This window comes from Lissotriton helveticus, chromosome 5_1 (genome assembly GCF_964261635.1).
Source record: "Lissotriton helveticus chromosome 5_1, aLisHel1.1, whole genome shotgun sequence".
In the NCBI taxonomy this organism is placed as follows: domain Eukaryota; kingdom Metazoa; phylum Chordata; class Amphibia; order Caudata; family Salamandridae; genus Lissotriton; species Lissotriton helveticus.
In genome coordinates, this window is record NC_136065.1 from 193,585,910 (window position 1) to 193,605,969 (window position 20,060).

At 41.4% G+C, this 20,060-nt stretch overlaps 1 protein-coding gene across 1 annotated transcript in view; it reads right to left on the reverse strand.

Moving 5' to 3' along the window:
* Window positions 1-20,060, reverse strand: part of PAPPA (pappalysin 1) — a 1,283,063-nt gene that overhangs the window by 1,039,130 nt on the left and 223,873 nt on the right. The window lies entirely within an intron of this gene.

Consider the following 20,060-nt stretch of genomic DNA (forward strand, 5'->3'; position numbering starts at 1 on the left):
TTTGGAGCGCACTCTGTGAGAGGAGCTATGGCCTCTAAATCTTTTATTTTAGGTACCAGTATACATGATATAATGAGAGCAGCTGATTGGTCGTCTAGCTCTACATTAAAACAATTTTATTATAAACCTGTGGGCGATGTTGCTTCTGTGGTTCTGGATAAGGGTTAAACAAGCATACTCCGAAGCCTCCAGTCCTGTAATAGAATAAAAAAATTGCTAGCATTCGCACCAAGAATTTTTAAGTCTATTAAGGTCACGGAGGTGGGGATTATGTTATGTTATGTTAGACGCATTTATATAGCACATGGCTACCCCAGCAGCGGGGTGTCCCAGCTCTAGCAGACTACGTGACCAGGTAAAGGAAGCTAGATGGTAGAAAAGAGCCAGGTTTTGATCAGTTTCCTGAAGCCCCAATGATCCTGTGTGCTCCGGGCCGTAAGTGGAATGGAGTTCCAAAGCGCAGCATCCCTCCCCTTGAAAGAGTGCCCCCCTGCTCTACATCTGCGCATAGCAGGAATGCAGACCAAGTGCTGGTCGGCAGAGCGCAGGGCACGGGATGGAACATATAGTGTGCAGAGCCCCTTCAGGATTTGGGGGCCCTGCCCATATAGGATCTTATGGTGGTGCAGAGGGTCTTAAACTTAAACGCCCAGTGTACATTCATTATTGATAACGGTCATGTTTTACCCTCCCTGAAACAAGGGTTATTAGGTTATTACGAGTACAATTTTCTATTTTAGGTGCAGAACAGAAAGGTGAATGAACAATCTCATCGCTCTTACCAGAAGGCGTATTCTCCTGTCTTCACTACGGTGCCTGCAGTTCGGTCTGCATCTTTCTTGGTTGCTGTTTGGACAAAGTTCGAAGTTGTTGGGAGAATGGACAATTAGGTCATGGACAATGCTCGTTGGGCAAAGAAAGAGGAAGTGTTAATGGGAAGAGAGTCATTTATAGGGCTAGTCTCTATGCTTTGTGGATATTATACTAAGCGTTCTGGGAAATGTAGTTTTCAATTGTATGTTAAAAACGTTTTAATTGGCTGCTGTTGAATTGCAGTAAAGAAAGAGAAAGCATAATCCTTGCCTCCGTGTCCTAAATAGAATTGAACATTCTTGGTGCTAATACTAGCAAATTTTTTATTCTGGGGGTATTTGCTCCCTTCTTCTTCAACACATCCTGCCTACTGGTGGGTCCTTATAAACCAAAGATGGAGCGGGTCAGTTTTCTTTGTAAAGGTAAGACTGTGGCCACATTTTTGTTCGGCGACCCACATTTTTTTTGATGGGTATTCAATGATGCAGGTTTTTATCTGCCCTTGTACCCAGTGTTTTTTTTGTGTGCACATGCTTATTTTCAATATATTTTCTTTAAATACTTCAGGTCATCGGTGACAGTATATTTTACCATGCTCTGCTGTTTTTTGTATTTGCCCAATGTTAATAGGTACTTCTATATACCTTTATCTATTCAACTGGATCCAGCGTTTGTTCTTCGGTGAGGTTTTGCACAGCATTCAACTCTTGGGATCGAGCTAGCCGTTTATTTACAGATCCTGTATGGACTGTGATTATTACATCTCGCTTTATTATGTAGGTGTGCTCTAATCTTTGTAGGTACTCCTTACTTGTTTATAAGGTGAGACCAGTGGAGACCCTTAATGTTTTCTTAATTCTCTGCAGGATTACTGTATTATTGGCTAGAAAAAGGATGTCCCTTTGAAGTATTTTCGATCTACCTGTTCAACTACATGTAATTGGTGCACAGTCAAAATATCGACTCCAAAATATCGACTGGACATAATATCGAGTTTTAAATATCGACTGGACAAAATATCGACTGGACAGAATATAGACAGCAAAAATATAGTTTTTAAGGTAAGTAAAGTAATATCGACTGTTAAAAATATAGACAGGTAAAATAGCAAAGTATATAATATAGGTTATTAAAATTATCTAATTTTTAATAATATTGATTTTTTTATAGTGTGTTTTATGTTATTATATGTGTGAAAAGTGTGTATTTATGTTATAAATAATAATAATTAATGAAATTTGTATTTAAATTTTTTTTTGTTATTTAATTCTGTAGCGGGTTGTGGGTTTATAGGGGAATAGGGTGGGAAGTAATTTAATAATAATTAATTAAATATGTAAATTTATTTATTGTTATAATTTTTTAATTATCTGTTAATTAATTTGTATTTGGTAATTAATTAAAATCTAATCGGCAATTAATTTAAATTAATTAATTGTTAATTATGTTAATTTTTCTAATTTATTTTTTGTAGCGGGTTGTGGGTTTATAGGGGAATCGGGAGGGAAGTAATTTAATAATAATTAATTAAATATGTAATTGTATTTATTGTTATACATTTTTAATTATTTGTTAATTAATTTTTATTTGGTAATTAATTAAAATTTACTTGGCAATTACTTTTAATTAATTGATTAATTGTTAATTATGTTAATTTTTCTAATTTATTTTCTGTAGTGGGTTGTGGGTTTATAGGGGAATTGGGTGGGAAGTAATTTATTTATAATTAATTAAATATGCAAACATATTTATTGGTATTGTTTATTTAATGGGTAATTAATTAAATTAGAATTGCTAATTAAATTTAATTTGTAATTTTAATTGATTAATTATTATATTATATTAAATTTGTAATTACTTTTAATTAATTTTTTACCCTACGCTATCCAACGCTTTCCCTACTGTTGCACCCACTGGAGTGGGAATAGTAATTTTTACCCCTACGCTATCCAACGCTTTCCCTACTGTTGCACCCACTGGAGTGGGAATAGTAATTTTTACCCCTACGCTATCCAACGCTTTCCCTACTGTTGCACCCACTGGAGTGGGAATAGTAATTTTTACCTCTACGCTATCCAATGCTTTCCCTACTGCTGCACTCTTTGGAGTGGGAATAGTAATTTAAACCCCTATGCTATCCAACGCTTTCCCTACTGTTGCACTCTTTGGAATGGGAATAGTAATTTTTACCCCTACGCTATCCAACACTTTCCCTATGGTTGCACTCACTGGAGTGGGAATAGTAATTTTAACCACTACGCTATCCAATGCTTTCCCTACTGCTGCACTCTTTGGAGTGGGAATAGTAATTTTTACCCCTACGCTATCCAACACTTTCCCTACGGTTGCACTCACTGGAGTGGGAATAGTAATTTTAACCACTACGCTATCCAACGCTTTCCCTACTGTTGCACCTACTGGAGTGGGAATAGTAATTTTTACCCCTATGCTATCCAACACTTTCCCTACTGTTGCACCCACTGGAGTGGGAATAGTAATTTTTACCCCTACGCTATCCAACGCTTTCCCTACTGTTGCACCCACTGGAGTGGGAATAGTCATTTTTACCTCTACGCTATCCAATGCTTTCCCTACTGCTGCACTCTTTGGAGTGGGAATAGTAATTTAAACCCCTACGCTATCCAACGCTTTCCCTACTGTTGCACTCTTTGGAGTGGGAATAGTAATTTTTACCCCTACGCTATCCAACACTTTCCCTACTGTTGCATTCACTGGAGTGGGAATAGTAATTTTAAACCCTACGCTATCCAACGCTTTCCCTACTGTTGCACCCACTGGAGTGGGAATTGTAATTTTTACCCCTAAGCTATCCAACGCTTTCCCTACTGTTGCAGCCACTGGAGTGGGAATAGTAATTTTTACCCCTACGCTATCCAACGCTTTCCCTACTGTTGCACCCACTGGAGATGGAATAGTAATTTTTACCTCTACGCTATCCAATGCTTTCCCTACTGTTGCACTCTTTGGAGTGGGAATAGTAATTTTAACCCCTATGCTATCCAACGCTTTCCATACTGTTGCACCCACTGGAGTAGGAATAGTTATTTTTACCCCTACGTTATCCAACGCTTTCCCTACTGTTGCACCCACTGGAGTGGGAATAGTATTTTTTACATTTTGCTATTGTACGTAAATAAAATTGGATATTATTGAATTATATTATGTTAAAATATATATATATGTTTTAATAAATATGATTCTTACATTTTTTTATAACTTAAATTAAATATTTAATTATTATAATTTAATTTAAGTCTTTGTAAGTATATTTTAATAATTAATTTTAAATGTTAATTTAATTTAACACTGTTTTTAATAAAGTCGATATTTTTTGCATCTATATTTTTGTAAACGATATTTTGTACTCGATATTTTTGTACTTACCTGTTTGTACATACAAACTCGATATTTTGTCTGTAGATATTTTTTCCTCGATATTTTGGGTAGTCGATATCTTGGCAGTCGATATTATTTCAGTGATCCCATGTAATTACCTCATTATATATAACGCTAGTACATCAGCCCACAGCCTTTCACTAGGACCGCCATAAAGGTGGGTAGTTCTTGTTTAATCAAACTGTTGGAATTTGTATTGGAATAATCTGTTTCACGAATTGCTAGGTGCATATTACTCTATGCATCTCATTTTTCCTACTCTGTTTCTAGATGTTTTTTTCAGTGCTCTTTAGAAGGCTCCTTACTAGGTCCCTATATTACAGGAACAGACTCACCTTATGGCCATGGCGCAGTTGATGAAAATACATTTATAGGCTCACTCCACAGGTATACTTTCTACATTATGTTCTTCTTAGTTGGTGAGTGCTCTCAATTTCCCACTTAAGGAGAAATAGTATTGTGGTTTTTCAACTCATTCAACAGTATTCTTAACAACACATCATTAATTTAAGTTTTCTTTGGGCACAACTAGTATGTCTGACTATCCCAGGCACAAAGTTATAGCAAATTAGTGCACTATGGTGTCGTTCTGGGATTTAGGATTTTTAGATTCGCTGTCAAGTGTTTTCCTTCCCTCAGTCCTGTTGCTTTTGAATAGTGTTGTTATCCTATAAATAATGTTGTGATTGTTCATATTTCAGACCTTGTTAGAAAATGATGCGAGTTCCCTGCCTTATTGAATTCCTCAGAGTGGATGGGTTCTGTCACAACAAATGAACCTTACATGGCGCCCTGATGAAGGTTGCAGCATCCATCATGTTGTGTTTCTCTGAACGGAAACGTGCGTCAGCGCGATTCTGTTTTATGTTTTCCAATTCTGTCTTTGTCTTGATTGCTGTGAACATCTATAGAATCAATTGACATTTGTATTGTTCAGAAAACAGAAAAGACATTGATTTATATATGTATGTTCATTGAAACCAGTAGGCGTTTGCTCAAGCTATGCTATACTTGAGTATCTGTGTTTTAAATGTCTGGAATGTATGATTTTTAGTTTGAGTGGGTATGATTGATCTGAACTGTGAGAGTATGGTTGTAAAAATGTGACTTTGAGCATGAGTTTGAGGGGACCTCCCAGAATCTATGTATATTTTGGTAATAAGTGATTACTGTAAAGTTGTAATATATTGTATATTTTTTGATAAAAAAATCAGCAGAATTGGTCTGACTGACTCTTAATATTTTGGGAATTTTTTCGCTTGGTAAATTATTAGGGGAAGCTTTTTGTTGTGTGTTACTGTGGATGGGTGCCCCGTGCCTCCAGCCCCACGAAAAGGCGTTTTCTGATATTGTAAAGCCCCCAGGGACTTAGCAGTTTCAGTATCCTTTTTAATTTTTTGTAAAACCTCATCGATCTGCTTTCCAAATAATTCCTCCCCGTCAAAAGGCAGGTCTAATATCGTGGTCTGGACTTCAGGCCTGAACGATGTTGCTTTCAGCCGTCCGTGACGTATTAAAAGTAAAACTGCGCCTCTGGCAGTTGTCGAAAACCCGGTGGAAGCAATGTCCATTGCACAGTCTATTATTTCTGAGGCGGAGCGCTCACCCTCCAGCAATATCTTCTTTGCTTCCTCTTTGACGTCTAATGGGAGGTTATCAATATATGCAGCAATATCTGACTACGTCTGCCTATTGTAACGGCCCAATAACGGCAGGGAATTAGAGGCTCTGACTGTCAGTGCTGACACAGTCGAGAAGCAATTGCTTATGTTATGAAGCCTTCTCCCCTCTTTATCTGGGGGCGCTGAGAGGGATGCCAAAGGATTCTTCGATCTATCTATGCTGCGCTACTTGTGAGATAACTGAGTCTTGTTTTGGATGACACATGAGGCTAGCAGATGCGTAATTCAGGGCTTTATATTTTGTATCCAGTCTTGGTAACAGCGGAGGCACTGTCTCTGGATTTCACATAATCTTTCAACCTTGGTCCCAAATGTAATCAATAATGGGCATGGATCTTACCGACTTTCTGGAAGGTTCCTTAAAATCATAAAGGAAGCAGCCCTGTTGATGTGCAGGCATTGGTACCTCAAAGCATCTGGCCACTCTCTCCAAGAGATTATGGAAACCCCCTATATCTTGTGGAGGTGAATCCATTTGGGGCGGAGATAGTAATGCTGGTGGAGGAATTATGTAGTCATCCCACTCATCATGTTCCTGTTGAATTTCACCTTCTCTTTCCGCCTCCGCAGAAGATAGATGTTGTAATGGCACTTCTTGACAAGAGTGGTGAATAATTGGAGATCTGTGCTGTAGCGAAGGTGGAGGTTGACTCTGTACTTCAGGAGGTGGAGGAGGTGCTTGTTGAAGAGAAGGTGATGCTGGCGGAAACCTTTTTTTGCATTCCGCTAACATGGATTGTAAGTCCGTAACGAGAGTGGAAGGAAGGCATCCCGCATCTTGGAGGAATTGTTGCTGGTGGCGCTGCTGAGAGTAATAATATTGTTGGTCATACTAGTCTTGATCCTCCGAGTCCTCTTAATATTTAATGTAAGCTGTGATGGGCTTTGAGCTGCCCCAAATTGCATTGTAATTGTATTACTACCCCTGACGAGGCCTTGAAGCGCTTTTTCGGTGAGTAGCATGCTACTCCAGGATCCATAGAGGATTAGTGTTGAATTAGTAAATGCAAGTAAATTTTAAGGGTGGATAGGTTAGTCAGATATTTGGATTCGGAAGGATAGCAGAAGGATAGAAGAAGAAAAAAAAAAGGTTTGTATTTATATAGCGCTTGTTACCTCTGATGGGGTGTTGAAGCACACCACTCCGGAAACCCATCAATGATTAGTGCTGAATTAGTATGGTGAAATATGAAAGTAATTTGAGAGGTGGATATTAGTCAGTTATTTGGAGTGAGAAGGGTAGCGGAGGGATACAAGGGAAGACAGGTTTGCATTCATGTAGCACCTGTTACCCCTGATGGGTGTTGAAGCGCTTTTCTGGTGAGTAGGACGCTACTCCGGAACCCATACAGGTTAAGTGTTGAAAGTATAGTGAAGTATGAAGTAATGTGATTGGTGGATATATTATTCAGTTATTTGGATAAAGAAGGCTAGGTTGCGGGATAGAAGAGGGAAATAGGTTTGTATTTATATAGTGCTTGCTACCCCTTGATGGGGTTTTGAAGTGCTTTATTGGCGAGTAGCACGCTACTCTGGAACCCATAAGGATTACTGTTGAATTAGTATGGCGAAACATGAAAGTTATTTAGTGGTAGATATGTTAGTCAGTTATTTGGATTGAGAAGAGTTGGGGAGGGGTAGAAAAGGTGAAAAGGTTTGCATTTATATAGCACTGGTAACCCTGATGGGGTGTTGAAACGCTTCATTGGCGAGTAGCACACTACTCTGGAACCCATAAAGGATTAGTGGTGAATTAGTATAGTGGAATATGGAAATTGAGAAGTGAACAAGGTAGTCTGGTATTTGTAGGAGTAGGAGGAGGCTTTTGGATGAGTAAAAATGGGTTTTTAAGGGGAAGAGTCAGAGGGGAGAGTTTATAAAGGTTTGTTTTGGGAAAACGGTATAGTAAAAAAGAGGTGTCAGAAGATGCAAGGAGGGGTAGAGTTGGAGAGAATCTAGAATGGGTTATTTTGGGAATCATAGTAGTGGTATGGGGTTTGGGATCAATGAGAGAGTGGATGAAGAGGATATATTGATAGATGTATAGGGTGAGAGATAGGGTAGTGCATTGGAAAGAGTAGTAGAAAGAAGTTTGAGAGGAGTCAGAAGGCACTTGCCAGAGGATATATTGGGGGAAGTAAAGGCTGAGAAATAGGGTAGTACATTTGGAATGCTAAATTATAAGAAAGTGATAAATTACCTACTGGCGGTCGCCAGTAGGTATATATAGTTAGGATTTTTTCTCTATGGGATTTTTGAAAATTCTATGTCTAATAACTTTGGCGTTTGTGGACGGAATTGGCTGAAATTTTCAGGAAAATGGCACATTTTGTTTCTGAGCAGCCCTTGAAAATTTGGGGGGGTTCGTCAAGGGGGGGCCGAGAAAAAAGGGGGGTCCCAAAACGTGTTTTTAACATTGAGTTTTCCATAGGGCGGTTGGCCTCACTTTTAGCCCGAACGGCTGAATGGATTTGCACGAAACTTGGCAAAATTGTAGGGACTGGTAGCCCGATGTGCCTTTTGTAGGTCTCAATATATGTGCTCCAGTGGATTTTGAGAAATTAACGTTTAAAAAAAGATATATATCTGTAACAGCGGACCGGGCAGCGTCCCAGGACGCGTACTTTTCGCGCAACGGAGCTTTGTGAAGCGAAGCTGATTGGTTCTCTGGCGTCTGTCAACATTCCAAAAAGTCCGTAGCGGCCGCCATCTTGTCTCTCGGTAGGATCGAGAGACAAGAGGAGGCCAAAACAAAGGGGGAAATAACCATAAGGGGGCATAGTAGATCCTCGCTGACCCCCTAGGTTTGATGTGGAGGTTTTAAAAGGGCCCCGCGGGGCAAAAAAAATAATAATAATAATAATCGAACGGCTGAATGGATTTGCACGAAACTTGGCAAAATATTAGGGACTGGTAGCCCGATGTGGGGGGGTTCGTCAAGGGGGGGCCGAGAAAAAAGGGGGGTCCCAAAACGTGTTTTTAACATTGAGTTTTCCATAGGGCGGTTGGCCTCACTTTTAGCCCGAACGGCTGAATGGATTTGCACGAAACTTGGCAAAATTGTAGGGACTGGTAGCCCGATGTGCCTTTTGTAGGTCTCAATATATGTGCTCCAGTGGATTTTGAGAAATTAACGTTCAAAAAAAGATATATATCTGTAACAGTGCTCCGCTTCGCGTAACGGAGGTTTGCGAAGCTGATTGGTCATTCTGTCAGTGGGCTATAGTTGGGCTACATCTGGCTGATATTTGGGCTACATTTGTTTTTTTGTGTGTCTGGCGGCCATCTTTGGGCTACATTGGGCTACATTGGGCTTCATTGGGCTACATTGGGCTACATTTGGGCTCCAACATATATATAGGCCAATGTAGCCCAATATATATTTTTCAAAGTTAATTTTCGTAAAAACCACTGGAGCATATATCTTGAGACATAGCAAAGGCACATCGGGCTACCAGTCCCTACAATTTTGCCAAGTTTCGTGGAAATCCATTCAGCCGTTCGAGCTAAAAGTGAGTCCAACCGCCCTATGGAAATGAAGGAAATGAATGGGTAATTTGTAATTAGCAAATAGCTAATCGCAAACTAGGAATGGTAAAGAATCGCTATTTATTCCTTAAAGTTCGCTATTTAGGAAATGCAAAAAACTTTGATGATACATATGGCGGTTCATCTCTAACAAGATAAGAAGCATAGGGATACATTTATGATGACTGGCGCATCACCAGGGATGTGTTAGTCATTCTGTGCCGCTGTTCCGTCACCTATGGTGTGCTGCATTTACAATGCGGCGCATCATGGGGCAAAAACAGCACAGATGCGTGATGTATCTGTGCCGTAAAGGTGGCGCATTGCTGGAGTTGTATCGCAAGTGTGATGAAGCTCCAGCAAGGGTCGGGGGTGCCCCTGTCGCAGGGTTTCTGTTCTCACACAGAACTGTGGACAGAGGATTGGAACCTCGGCGAATTAGGGTGTCCCAAAACTCACGTTAGTAATCAAAAACTCCTTAGCAAGCTAGGTACAGTGTCACATTGGATATAACAAACTCTCAATGTTTAGACAATCCAGAATATGAACTTATAGTACCTCAGGATACGTGGAACTCATGAACAGTCGGTCGTTATATATTTCTTAGAAACCAGAACATGGAGTTAAGAAGAACACATGTGTATTTGAAATGTTTATTTACTAATGCCGTCTTCTCAGGCGTAGTATCTTAGATAATACAAGTACACATATTATCAGTAGCAAAATTACCAGCATAGTTACTAGTACATAAAAAGCGAATGGTGATAGTATGTTAACATGCTGTAAATGAATAAGAGTTAGCAACACTTATAAGCAGCCGCGGGCCGTGGAGGGAGTTACGGTGAGGCAGGGAGGCGGGGAGGGGGAGAAGCAGGGTGGAGAATACAAGTACACATATTATCAGTAGCAAAATTACCAGCATAGTTACTAGTACATAAAAAGCGAATGGTGACAGTATGTTAACATGCTGTAAATGAATAAGAGTTAGCAACACTTATAAGCAGCCGCGGGCCGTGGAGGGAGTTACGGTGGGGCAGGGAGGCGGGGAGGGGGAGGGGCAGGGTAGAGAGGGCTCCACCCTGCTTCTCCCCCTCCCCGCCTCCCTGCCTCACCGTAACTCCCTCCACGGCCCGCGGCTGCTTATATCTCACCCTCTCTAATACACATATTATATTATTTGCTAAGAAGGTCTCTTTGTGTTGGTTTAGGGCGTGCCCATACTTTAGTGTCTTAGATTTGAAGGAATCACATCAGCATACACCAGCTCTCTCTTCATGTGAACCGCATCAACTGTTGTGTATGTGTGTTCGGCAAAGCAATATAAAACCCGCCTCATGCCCAGAATTGGCAGAAGTTGCACTTATGTTATGAGTATGAAGTCGTGGAGATCAGACCTCATAACAATTCTGTATCGTGTTGTTCTTGAAACTTTAGCACTCGCTGTACAGATATAGTTTAACAAGCAAAGCAGATAGTAGAGCAATAACATATTATTCTCATGTAAACCACGATGAACTACTAGGTGGAAAGCTAAAGCAACAACTAAGTGTCGTGTGCAGAAGTTGCAAAAAAGGAAAAATGGCGTTTAAACCGGTAATGAGCCCATGCTAACTTAACACGGTGTAAAGATATCCAGGACCTAGATGACACCTCCCCATGATCCGGAAACGAACTGAATAAGATAATAGAAGTGCCATCTCATGAGAGCAGATTGCAAGTTTATATGTGGACGGTCCGCAAGGTAAAGCATTAAAAACTAGGAAAATTTAATGCTAAAGAAAAATAAAACAGCCAAGTACTTTATCGAGTCTTAAGCCAATAGGCAAGGTAAATAATAAAAACTTGACAAATAAGTCAATGAATTGTCAATGAAATGCTAGTACTCAGCATATCAAACATGAAAAAGGTCTATGACATAACTGTGTATGCAAAATAAGCTGCAACAGCCTCCAATAGGAAGTCACCGTCTTCATCCGAAAACAGTTCAGCCATCCAATTTAAAAGCGGAAAAGAACATACGTGCTCTCCCAGCACCGGATCCTCTATCACCATCAGAGGACAGCTCGGTGGGTTTTCAAGAAAGCTCTGTTCCAAGAAAGACTGTGCTGCCGCCAATAAATTCCAGGGACCAATTAGTCCATGCATCAATGCCACAGCCATAATCCTTTCGCCAGGACAAACCAACTCGTGAGTAATGATAGGAGTCATCAGCTGATTAAAGTCGACGTCAGGAGAAACCGGTCCGCAGAGACACAAATCAATGGCCCAATCGAAATCACAGGTCAGGCAGTGAAATACAGGCTGGACACAGGTCAGGTAGGAGAATCGAAAAGATAATCCATATGCCGTGCTTAATATCGCCAACGGCATTGTGCCATAATATTCTAGCATGCGATTGCGGAACAGTGTCAGCAGCTGCAGGGTGGGAGGTTGCATAGGAGAGACATCCATATTTAAAAATGTAAAAAAGCACAAGAGCGTCTGCTGGTAATGCAAGTAAAAATGCCAATGCACGAAGCAGAGTGGAGAAAATAGAATGAAAGAAAGCAGGGATGACTCCAAAGATTTTCTCAAATGAAGTCACGAGACCACTGGTAACAACTTTAAAAAAGTGCGCCAGGGTCTTTGTGGAGGATGCGTTAAAGATAGTCCGAACCATCTTGCTGAAATTGAAAGGCAAATCTGAATTGAAAAGGGTCTGCACCTCTGTACGGGTGTTCGCTATGTGAAGCACGAAAGTTTCACGGGCCGAACTCAAGGCCACCTCTCTCTGAGACAAAAGAGCTCTTATTCTTGCCATGCCGTTGAAATCTCTCCCAAGGTTGGTATTTGTGGCCAGATTGAAAACTCCCTATGTTCATGTGTGGGAGAAAATAGAACATTTCTGCAGCAAATAACCCGTTCACTTACTGTTACGATAAAAGGAATACTTTTAATTAACTCAGAACAATCTTCATTATTGAGCATCAAATAACTACCATTTTCCAACAACTTGAACGTGGGGATGATAGCAGGAACTGGCGTGCCTTGCAACACGCAAGCCATATTTGGTCGGTGTTTGTTGCATGAACCGTGTAACTGTATGTGCCTACACATTAGTGAATGATCTGGCGTCTCAGTGCATTCCTCTCCATTCAGATAAACTTCTTGATCATCTTTGAAACATCTGTATGTGTATGGAAGCGACCAGACCTCATGAAGAAAAGCACTACCTAAAGGTTCATAACGACCTATTGGTATATATTTCATACAATTTGAAAACTTATATAAAGCAAAAGGCAGCGTTATTAAACCGTGGATAAGGCACGTTGCCAAAAAACCCGCAATCCTCTGCTGATGATGTCACTGAGCATGTCATGAATGATGTAATATGTGACATCATCAGCAGTGGATTACGGGTAATAGTATCTCTAGTTTACTCCCCTATAGCTGTCTTTCTTTTAACATAAGTGTCTGTTTCCTTCCCTTATACTTACTGTTTTTGGTTCGCTTCCGGTTCGCGTACCGGCGAGCGAACTGGGAAGCGAACTAAGAGAAATAGAGGTTGGCACAGTTCCAAATATTGTACCAATTTTTTAATAACGGGGAGGTAGTTCTGAAAAGAACTTTTTTTTTATTGTTTTTGTTGTTTTATATTTTTTTTATTATTTTTCAGAACATTTTTTTACTTTTTTTGAATTTTTCTGAACAGTTTTATATTTTTTGGGGTTTTTCTTGGAGGGGGCAATGAAAACGATTCATTGTAAAGGGCTCAACAGGAGCAACAAAACAAAAAAAAAGTATTTATTATTTTGGGCGTTTCGTACAAACTTGCATATGATAGTCAATAGCTCTGTTGATCAGAGTGATGCTTCTTTCTCCGTAGCAAATGAATCCATCGCAAAATACGCAGATGTGTTTTACTTCACCAAATCTCATTTGTATATTTGGCACCATCTCCCTGCCCTCTGGTCCCGTTACTTCCGGTACAACAGATCTTCTGGCCATAATAGGGAGATTATCTAGGTCGTTCCGAAACTGTGCAGCACTGTAGTTGTTAGGATGCCACCTAGTCATATGGCGATGCATTGTGTAGTTTCCGAAACTGTATTTTTTCTCGGTTCCTCTGGACAGTCTATCTTGACATATAAGGCAAGTTACGTATCTTGCATTTACTTTTTTCTGACCTTTGGGAATTTTAAAAAATTGCCAAATGAAGTTTTCTTTCCGGTGAGACGTCCTGGGTTCCTCAGGCAAAAACTGCCTCTCTTCCTGCTCTTCCTCGTCTTCCTCTTCTTCCTCTTCTTGCTGAATTATAACTTGAGCAGGTGGTCCACTCTTCCTTGGATGTGGTGGAGGTGGTGGGGAAGCACCAGCTGAAGCTACTAAAGAAGCCATTGCTCAGTGATCACAAAGGGTCTTTCTCTCACAATGATGAAAGTCAGAGTGAGGAAAGAAGGAGGGATTTTCATCATTTGGGAAAAACAAGAGTTCTCAACCAATCAAAAGTGTTCATTTTAGATTATATGACCTAGTCTTACATCATTAGGAAACCAAAAGTGAAATGAACCAATGAAAAGTGTTATTACCAAGTCACATGACTTGCTGTGTTTACGTTAAGCGCTTTGCAGGGCCTCCCGGTTTGCTTCCAGAAACCTGCGCTTTGCGACTCGCTTCGCGTACCAGTTCGCTAACGTAGCACGTCATATGACATATCACGCGACAACGTGAAACGTCATGCGGACGGGAGGCGTCACGATGTTGTTTTCTAACGCGGCACTTGCGGTAAAGAAACGTTTACCGGCTCGCGGTCTATTTCGCGGCATCAAGGTCAGCTAACGGGAAGCTTCCCGATTCGCGAAGCGGGAACGAAGAAAAAAAAATATTTAAAAAAAAAATTATTCATAAACATATAAAATATATTTTTGGATTTAAAGAAGAATACATTTTACAGCTACAGATATTAGCTGTTAAAAAACCAATGAAATTCACTGAAAAAACCATAGGTTATAGACCATATATAGTTAGGAATTAGCATTTACAAAACCTTGAAAATTCACTGAAAAAACCATAGGTTATAGACCATATATAGTTAGGAATTAGCATTTAGAAAACCTTATTTTACTCACACAAAACCATTGAAATTCCATATATAGTTAGTTGCACTAACTATATATCGCGCACCCGCAATCCACTGCTGATGATGTCACATATTACATCATTCATGACATGGTCAGTGACATCACTGATGACATCACTGATGACATCTCAAATGACATCACTGATGACATCACTGATGACATCTCAAATGACATCACTGATGACATCATGACACACCAATACCAGTTACTACATACGCACTCACTGATTCCTACGTCTACACACACATTCACTCATTCACCCATACAATAACTCATACATACAGTCACTTATTATTACAACACTATCATATGCACTCATACACCTATGCAGACAGTCACACACTGCCACTCATCCATGGAGTTACTCACACACCAAGTCAGTCCTGTAAAGAATCAATCACACTTCCATTTCTTCATCTATACAGTTAAACACAGAACACCATACTTCAGTGACATCACTGATGACATCACTAATGACATCTGAAATGACATCCCTGATGACATCTCAAATGACATCACTGATGACATCATGACACACCAATACCAGTTACTACATACGCACTCACTGATTCGTACGTCTACACACACATTCACTCATTCACCCATACAATTACTCATACATACAGTCAGTTATTATTAGAACACTATCATATGCACTCATACACCTAGTCAGTCCTGTGAAGAATCAATCACACTTCGATTTCCTCATCTATAGTTAAACACAGAACACCATACTTTTCACACATATACTAACACATACTTACTCTCTTATACAATCACTGATACAAGTACACATTGATATGCACAGTCACACACCTCCCAGCCAGCCACACACACACTCAGTCTTCCATACATCCAGTCATTCTTCAATATGTAAAACGTATTTACACTTTACAAAAACACACAGACACTAGATGATGTCATCAGTGATGTCATTTGAGATGTCATGAATGATGTAATATGTGACATCATCAGCAGTGGATTGCGGGTGCGCGATATATAGTTAGTGCAACTAACTATATATGGAATTTCAATGGTTTTGTGTGAGTAAAATAAGGTTTTCTAAATGCTAATTCCTAACTATATATGGTCTATAACCTATGGTTTTTTCAGTGAATATATAGATACATAAGTACATTGAAAGTATATAGATGCATAAATGAGGTAAGTATACATAGATTAAAGATATTGATAGAGGTACAGGATGAGAAATAGGGTAGTGCATTGGATATGCTTTTTGCACAATGGAAGTAAGTTCATGTAGACCAAAGAGGATTTTTATTTATTTATTAATTAATTTATGTATGTATAATAACATAATTAGTCTACATGTTTATACAGAGCAATACACAAAGATAGGTACATAACTATAGTGAAAATAAATGCTTATATACAGAGGAATATGCTGTAAATTTCTGTTTTGGTATGGTGCTTATGTGGGGAAGAGCCAAGGTAGAAATCAGACTGATAGTCACTCCACAGTCCAGCAGCTAAGTGTAAGAAGATTCATGCTCAGTGACCAATTTCTTGGGCTATTGCGAGCAAAGGGATCCAGCAATAGGTCTAAAGTTTATCAGGAGGATTAGGTCAGCTGTATGTTCATCTTACTCAAGGAGATGATTATGGTGTGCTTAAACTGATAGTGTATAGGTAGGTGGCTATGAGAGGATGATTACCACTAAACTGAAAAAATGTAAGGCTTGCTACATACACTGTGATTTTGTAAGTCACAGTGGTACTTACACTGTTATTTTGTAAGTCACAGTGCTACTTACACTGTGATTTTTAGTAGTAATTTATAGAAACAGATTTTTAAGCCGTGTGTGAATGGGGTTGGCTGTGTGAGCTTTGATTTGCTGCAGCACCATTCAAGAGCGCATCTCTGGAGCTTTGAAGTATGGCAATACATGTCACAACATATCACAACATTTAAGGCAAGAGTCACCCCACTTTTAATGGCATGTAGGAGATTGGATGAACAACATTCTTGAGGAATGAAGTAAGAGGGAAGCACATAGATGTAGGCATCAAAATGTCTACTCAAGACACTACAACAGAAATAAGCTCCTAATAAGTATATATTTTCGGGAAAGGTGTCAAAATAAATTAGTTGCATTAAGGAGGATAGGGGAATAGTCAAGCAAGAGGGTGGCAAGCTAAGTATGTTGGTTTTAGACTTGGCATCTTTTGGCATGTTTCCCCTGACTTTTGTTGCTTTCTGACCTTCCGGTTTTGACTCAATTTTCGCTGGCGTACCATTTCAGCACACTTTTCGCACTGCTGATCAGTGGTAAAGTGCAGGTGCTCTGTGTAGATTGTGCTATGGATTGTTGTTTCCATGATTGGATATTTGATTTACTTGTTAGTCCCTACTAAAGTGCACTGAGAGTGCCAGGGCCTGTGAATCAAATGCTACTCGTGGGCCTGTAGCACCGATTATGCCACCCATGTAAATAGCCCTGAAACAGAACCTCAGACCTGCCATTGCAGAGTCAGCGCGCAGTTTGTAACTGCCATGTCGACTTGGCCAAGTGCACACACTTGCCAGTCTCAACCTTCCCTTTTCTTACATGTCAGGCACCCCTAAGGTAGGCCCAAGGTGCCCCTGTGGGCAGGGCGCAGTGTAGGTGAAAGGTAGGACATGGTGTGCGTGGCATGTCCTAATAGTGAATTACAGCAAATTTTGTTTTTCACTATTGCAAGGCTACCAGTACCCCATAGAACAGAATGGAAGGTTTGTTTATAACATCTTATAAACATAACTGGCCCAGGGAATTCGGTAACAAAATAAAATTTAGGATGCCTGAACTCAGAATCTAAAGATGCATTAGGGAAGGTGATTTTTACATTCTGCCTTTGAAAATACTACTTTTAGAAAGTAGGTATTTTCTTGCTCAGGCATCCTGTGTGCCTCTGTTGGGATGTGGTTTGCCTGTCTGGGTTTTGGATGACTGGGGCTGAGGGGCCGGAGGGGCTCCAGATAGTCTAGTTAGGTCAGGAAAAGGCGGAATAGACCTGGGCCACGATGGGGGAAGGGTGAGGAGATTTCCTTGCACCTAAAAGGGCCTGGTCTGCCTCTGACAAATGTCGTCTCCACCTCCTGCCGGGAATTCACACCAGAGAAGGCCCAACTTGTTCTGGCCGGGCACAGACACCCTCTGCCTGAAAGATCAAAGGATTTTTGGACATACATACTGGGTCCCAGACCCCTGAACTTTAGAACTCATCTGGAACAAGAATACTGCCAAGAAGAAGAGCCGGAGAAGCTGCGAAAAGGAACAACTGCTTTGTTGGGTGCTTTGCTGGGCTGACATGCAGTGGCTGCTTCTGTCTTGGGCAGTGAAAGGCCTGGACTGGACTTTCTGCAACTTAATTTGTGAGTCTCTCCAAAGGCTTGAGCTAGAGCTTGCCCCCTGTTTATGAAGTCTCAGGAACCACAAAGACTTCAAGCTCCTCTGCCCGCAGCACCGGGGGACTGTGTGCTTCGTGCTGCAAACCGAGGAAAAGCAACTCGATGACGTCTATGACGCTGCCGCCGACTTCGTGTCCTGAAGGCACCGCAGAGGGCACCGCTGCAACGCCGCACCTTTGGTCTCACCGAAGACGCCTGCTGACGCCGCCACCGAGGCACTGCTTGCACCGCGACCTGTAGGCACTGCACTCCGCACCGCCTCGCCACACGTCGAAGTTTTGGCACCGCAGAGAGCACCGCTGCAATGCGACCCTGGTCTCACAGAGGACGTCTGTTGACGCCGCCAAGCCACTGCTTACACCGCGACCTGTGGGCACTGCACTCTGCACCGCCTGGCTTCACGAGGATGCCTTGGCCTCCCTGATGCAGCCGCTCCACGCCAAAGTCTACGCCGCTGCTTGCACCGTGGTTCGACGGCACCGCTTGTAAGTCACACGACGCACCGCCCTCATCCCGCAGCGCAGCCTTGGCCTACCGACGCCGGTGCCATTGACTCCCGTTCATCAGCCGACGACAGCACTTCAGCAAAAACAATGCCGCTGCTTGCACCGTGACCTGCTATCACCGTGACCCTGGTCTCACTGAAGACGTCATCTGATGCCACCACCGAGCCGCTGCTCGCACCGCGACCTGGGGGTACCACATGCCGCACCGCAGCACCCAACGCCTGCCGGTGCCAGCGCTACTGATTCCACCAGAGAGAAGCTTGACCCGCAACGCAAGTGACTTCAAGGGCCTCCACGCCCTGCAATTCTCACAGGTACTGTTTTGCGTGTCTTCCCGACACCGTAGCTGGCCCGCAACCCCACGACCAGCCAGAACTGTTGGATTTTGTTGTTCACAATGCTGTGGTAGCCTGGACGGAGCTATCCCCACAAGGAACCCTTTTTAACCAGCGTATTTATGGAACTGTGAACTTTTAAGTATAGTAGTGTGGATTTTAATCGTTTTTGGTCTTGTCTTAGTTATATAAAAATATTGGATATTTTTCTAAACTGGTGTGGTGTCCTTTCGTAGTGCGTCCACTGTATTACTGTTGGTTATGTGCAAATGCTTTACACACTGCCTCTAAGATAAGCCTGGCTGCTCGTGCTAAGCTACCAAGGGGGTGAGCAGGGGTTATTTTAGAAGAGTAACTCCCTTATCCTAATTAGAGTGGTGGTTTTTGCCTGGCTTTGGCCCACGTCCTAACCTACAAAAATCCCATTTCTAACAGTTGGTTACATTGAGGACAATAGATAAGCAGTGAACTTGCTATGTAAAGCCTAAGACATTTAAAAATAGAATAGAAACTGGAGAGGTCACTAGCCCATATATAAAGGCCCCCTAGAAGGTGTGACTGAGTAAAAGAGATGGCAAGTGTTTTGTACTATGCCACTACACTGGGAAAACTATGTTTATAGAGATTTTTTTACACTCAAAAATCTTGATGAAGAGAATTTTCTCTTGAAGCACATAAAATAATTGTTCAGAAGAGGCTGTCATCCTCAGAGTCATCATCATCTAAAAGATGTGAAGGTAACATAGATTGCACTTGACTTGGTGATGTTAAAGATGGAGTTAAAATCTTATGCTTTATAAGCATGGGCGGATTTTGCGGATTCGCAATCCGCGAATTTGCGGATTTGCGGATTGCGAAAATCCGCAAAATCCACGAATTCTCGCGGATTTGTGTATGTTTTTTTGGGGTGTGTGTTCGCACGGGTTTCTGCAAGTTCGCGAGGGTTTTGTACAATTTCGCAAATTGCGAACTTACTTGTCGGGTCGCCAGTTTTGCGAACTTGTTGTTTCTACGTGCCCAGCCTGTTTGCAAGGCTTTCTTCATCACTGCCACCCTCTGTCACCACTGGCACTCTCTTTGGTCACCCATGCCACCCTCTGGCTCACCCATGTCACCCTCTGTGTCATCACAGCACCCTCTGGTTCACCAGTGTACATTATTGGGGCAAAGCAAAGCACTGCCATCCTCTGTCAACACTGGCACTCTGGTTCACCCATGCCACCCTCTGGCTGGCACACCCATGCCAC